Source organism: Myotis brandtii, unplaced genomic scaffold, assembly GCF_000412655.1.
Source record: "Myotis brandtii unplaced genomic scaffold, ASM41265v1 scaffold382, whole genome shotgun sequence".
Taxonomy (NCBI): Eukaryota; Metazoa; Chordata; class Mammalia; order Chiroptera; family Vespertilionidae; genus Myotis; species Myotis brandtii.
In genome coordinates, this window is record NW_005364671.1 from 2,064,351 (window position 1) to 2,069,846 (window position 5,496).

General features: G+C 39.1%; 1 protein-coding gene across 2 annotated transcripts in view; it reads left to right on the top strand.

The window, feature by feature from the left end:
* Window positions 1–5,496, top strand: part of BEND5 (BEN domain containing 5) — a 1,007,185-nt gene that overhangs the window by 39,622 nt on the left and 962,067 nt on the right. The gene's annotated exons all lie outside the window — the stretch shown is intronic.

A 5,496-nucleotide genomic window follows, 5' to 3' on the forward strand; every position in this document is an offset into this window, starting at 1 on the left:
AGGTAACGGGTCTGATTAGACGTTGTATGAAGAAGATGATAGTGGTATAATCATTGCATTTTACGTTTATTTTCCCATACATATATTGGAAAGTAAAAAAAAAAAAATGTCATCACTTAAGTGAACTGAAAAAAGGACAAAAGTATTATCTGATTAGTGAGCTGATAAAAAATTTAAAATCAATGTTATCCATCCTTAAAGGACTAACTTAAGTCCCACCAACTACAAGAAGCTTTCCCATAAGTTCATCTTTAATCAACCCCTACCTTTGTTTGTCTTGTACAGTACACAGTTTATTGCTAAATAAATAATTATTCTTTAATTATTTCACACATATTAATTGACTCCTCTCAAGTTGAGGGTATTGAGAGCAAAAACCGTATCTTACACTTTATTTATTTATTTATTTATTTATTTATTTATTTATTTATTATATTCTTACTGGCTGGGCATGTAATAGATGTTTAATAAGTTCTTTTAATCACAAACTTGAAAGAATGCATGGAGGCCATCTTGTCCAACTTCCTGCTAACAGAAGATTTCACAGAAAACTTGAGGAATGAGTAGCTAGCCTGGGCTATAAATGTCTCTTGAAAAGGAGAGCACTTTTCTAGGGCAGCCTATTTCACTGTCGGAAGGTAATGCTCATTAGATGTTTATTTATTTTTTCATATTTTGGAATAAAATCTACCCATTGATGGTTCTAGTACAGTTTAACAATGCAAGTATGATAGTCCAGTCCTTTTTTTACTTGTTAACTCTTAAAATTTTCAGAAAGTTGTAAAATATCTTTTGAGGGATTTTTTGTTTGTTTTCATTTATTAAACATTAGAAATCATTACTGTTGTGTGGATGTGAGACAAATTGGTTACTGGCACTTATTTTTTTTTTTTATCTTCTCATTGGATATGGATTTCAGATGACTCAACAAGGTCATGATTTCTTCCTATGTAAACACTAATTTGTACCTCCCTTAAAATTTGATGCCCAAGCCCTAGCCGGTTTGGCTCAGTGGATAGAGCATCGGCCTGCAGACTGAAGGGTCCCAGGTTCGATTCCGGCCAAGGGCACACGCCTGTGTTGCGGGCTCAATCCCCAGTAGGGGGCATGCAGGAGGTAACTGATCAGTAATTCTCTCTCGTCATTGATGTTTCTACCTCTCTATCCCTCCCTCTCCCTTCCTCTCTAAAATCAATAAAAATATATTTTAAAAAAATGTGATGCACAAGATGGGCCAAAGTTCTTCAATTGTAATCTGATCAATATAGTGCATAATTCATTAAAATTTATTATTTGATATATTCAGAATGACTTCTATCAATGTTGTTATTAATTGTGCTGACTTTTTAAATAATATTTATTAACCAAAATTTTGAGATTTTTTTTTATATTTCCTTCCACTAGTCTGGGTCTACATTTGTGCAATTTATTTATTTTTCACATGCTAAGTGCAGGCCTGGTTTTTTTCTTTTTTTTTTTTTGTCGTTGTTAATTTTGGCCTAACATCTTTACTCATGAAGATTGTTTGAATCTTGAGTCTGACATCTATACTGATAGCTAGTCCTCCTAGTTTTGAAACATCTGAAAAATTATGTAATGATCATTTATTTTCTCTAAGTCTTAAATAAAGTTTTTGAACCTCTTTGAGTGATCACTTATTTTTGGGAAATGTGAGGATTTAATATGGCCATGTTTGAAAGTTGCTGTTTCTTGATTTTTAGAATCTTTCCTCTTATATTCACTTATTATCATTGATCCATTTATAAGGGAAATGTACTTCTAAAAATGGGATACAAGCATCAGGGAATAACAACATCTAATTTATCAGCAAGCCTTTTGGGTAGCTCTCATTTTCATCCTACTCTTCATCTCTATTTCTTTTTCCTTGGTTCAGACCTTCATCATCTCTCATCTAAACTATTGCTTCAGCTTCCTAACTACATTTTCTGTACATTCTCATCCCTTTCCAATCCAATTCATTGCATTGCCAGAGGTGTCTTTTTATTGTACAAATCACATCTCATAATTTTACTACTTAAGATTCATTAATAAGTTAAATACTTTGAGATAAAGTAGACATTTTAAAATAAACATGTACAGTCCTCAATAGTCTGATTTTTATGTAATGCTCTAGTTTGCTCTCTTAAATCTCTTGGCTTTTTATTCCAGAGTAATCTATTCTTTCTAAAATTGCAGCTTCTTTATATGCTAGTTGCCTGGTGGGCACCTACTCAAGACTCAAACTATCACCTGCTACTTTCTCTCTAGAAAAACATTCTGGATTCTTCCCCAACTTTTCCCCAACACAGGGGATGTATTACTTTTAAGTCTTCATTTGTACAATGGGCATGTCTCTTTAAGAGAATGTAAAACACTTTTTTGTTTACTTCTTCATTTCCACTGCCTACACTCCTAAGTCTAATTCTTCTCTGGATCTTCAGCACCTAGCACGGTGCCTGGCACAGAGTGGATATCCAGTGAATGCTGAGGGAGATTAATGAGAACCACCAGAAACCTGATAGGCCATGGTTTGGAGAACCGTGCTGGAACTCTCTGAATATTTAATCTGGCAGAAATAGATTAGGAAAAACAGCCAGATGTTGTTTTTAAGGATTCAGTTTTTAGCATGTAAATTAAAATTTCATTTCGAATTACAAGTCTAATTTGGGAACCAGAATTCAGTTGTAGATCTTGACAAGATTACATATGTAAATTCTCCAAAGGCTGATCCATCTTCATGCCTTTCCTGAAGCAGTGCAGATTGTGTGGAAGTAGAATGGTCTCCAAGTCTGCATCCCAGAGTCCTTGCTCCTCTGGTCTTCCTGCCTACCTCATTCAGTTACCTCCACTTGACCTATTATGCTCAAGTCATCACCACAGAAGAAGCTTTTTCCTTTTCTCTCTGTGAAAATGCTGTAGGCTCTTACCTATACCCTGTCCTTCTTCATATCTTTCAGGGGCAGGTTTTTACTGCTTTCAGGATAAAATCTAACCTTCTTAGCATGCCTTAGAGGGCCTTCCGTTATCCAGTTCCTATCTTTCTCTACATGCTACCACCTTGTTCCTTCCTGGAACTTCTTTTCATAATTCTTTACTTGGCTAATTTTTGCACACATTTTATTTTTTTTTTATTTTTATTTTTTTTTATTTTTTGTTTTTTTTTAATTAAATCTTTATTGTTCAGGTTACATTTGTTCCTCTTTTTTTCCCCCCCCCGCACTCCCCTCCTCCCAGTTCCCGCCCCACCCTCCGCCCTCACTCCCCACCCACTGTCCTCATCCATAGGTGCACGATTTTTGTCCAGTTTCTTCCCGCATCTCCCATTCCCCTTTCCCCCCCAAGAATAGTCAGTCCATTCCCTTTCTATGTCCCTGATTCATTATAATCACCAGTTCATTCTGTACATCAGATTATTTATTCACTTGGTTCTTAGATTCACTTGTTGATAGATGCATGTTTGTTGTTCACAATTTGTATCTTTACCTTTTTCTTCTTCCTCTTCTTAAAGGATACCTTTCAGCATTTCGTATAATACTGGTTTAGTGGTGATGAACTCCTTTAGCTTTTCCTTATCTGTGAAGCTCTTTATCTGACCTTCAATTCTGAATGATAGCTTTGCTGGATAAAGTAATCTTGGTTGTAGGTTCTTGGTATTCATCACTTTGAATATTTCTTGCCATTCCCTTCTGGCCTGCCAAGTTTCTGTTGAGAAATCAGCTGACAGTCGTATGGGTATTCCCTTGTAGGTAATTGAGTCTCTTTCTCTTGCTGCTTTTAAGATTCTCTCTTTGTCTTTTGCTCTTGGCATTTTAATTATGATGTGTCTTGGTGTGGTCCTCTTTGGATTCCTTTTGTTTGGGGTTCTCTGCGCTTCTTGGACCTGTAAGTCCATTTCTTTCACCAGGTGGGGGAAGTTTTCTGCCATTATTTCTTCAAATAGGTTTTCAATATCTTGCTGTCTCTCATCTTCTGGCACCCCTATTATTCTGATGTTGGTACGCTTGAAGCTGTCCCAGAGGCTCCTTACACTATCTTCGTATTTTCGGATTCTTTTTTCATTTTGCTTTTCCGGTTGGGTGTTTTTTGCTTCTTCGCATTTCAAATCTTTGACTTGATTCTTGCGCTCCTCTGGTCTGCTATTGGGTGTCTGTATAATATTCTTTATTTCAGTCCGTGTATGCTTAATTTCTAGTTGGTTCTTTATCATAGCATCGAGGGTCTCATTAGTTTTCGTGACTCTCTCCTCAAGTTTATTGACAGCTTCTAGCACATTTTTGCAAGCCCTCAAAATTGCGATTTTTAGCTCTATATCCTCCATTTCTGTCATGTTTTTTTGTCTCCGCATTTTTTATGCTTTCTTGGTGCACCCTCTAGTGGTCTTTGTGCGCAGTCTTGTTCTAGTTGAGCCTTGATTGTTGTAGTTAATACTAGAGGGATTTGACCACCAGGCCGACTGGCTGTGTGAATCAGCTGTGTCTGCCGCGGAAAACTTCTGTCCTCTGGGGAGGTGCTAATCTAGCCTTTGCCTGAGGCGATCCGGCAAATGGCTCTGCGCAGGGCTTGGGCGGGGCGGGCTCAACAGGGCGGGCGGAGGGAGCCGTTATGGTGCCCTCAGTCCTGTTCCCAGAGGCTCTGCTTCTCAGAACCCCCGGAACCGCTGCAAACCTCGGAGGGAAAGCTGCCTTCCAACTGATGCCAGACACTCCCGCTTCTCCCGTTTGGGTCCGAGTCCCCAGCGATTCGCCCGTATCTGGAGCTCAGAGTCTGAGACTCCCCCCTGACCGAAAACGACAACCGCGCTCTCAGCCACCAGCCCGCTTTGCGCGCGCACCTCCGCACCTGAGTTTTTTCCACACTGCGCCTCCTCTGAGCCTCGGTGTGCTGTTATTTTTCCTTCTAGTTGAAGAGTCTCTCCTCAGCCAGCCTTCCTGTGGTTCTGGGTGATGTCCGTTCCGTCTTTTAGTTGTATTTTTGAAGTGGTTGTTTGCGGCAGCAGTCTGCGGTGTTTACCTATGCCGCCATCTTGGTCTCTCGGTGGTACTCTAATTTTTGCACACATTTTAAAGCTGGTTCAGAAAGTCTTCTGTGGAAGCGTTTAGATGTTGCTACTCAGTGCTCTTGTAGAGTACCTTGAGCTTACCTTACATATCTAGTATTTTTCACATTATACTATAATGTGGTGGTTTACTGAATTGCCTCATTAATATCCTTGATGGATAGGAACATTTAAGATATCTACACTAATAAAAGAGAAACATGGTAATTGGCGTACGACCGCTACCCTTTTCATTGGCTAATCAGTGAGTATATGCAAATTAACTGTCAGCCAAGATGGCGGCCGGCAGCCAGGCACTGAAGCCAGCAGGAAGGCTTGCTTGCTGCAGATTCCAACGTTCGACGCCTCACTTGCCAGCCTCTCAGCTGCAACTCTAAGCAACTATATACTATGTTGCAAATAAGAAGGTAAACAAACCCCCAGAAACCAGCCGGACTGAA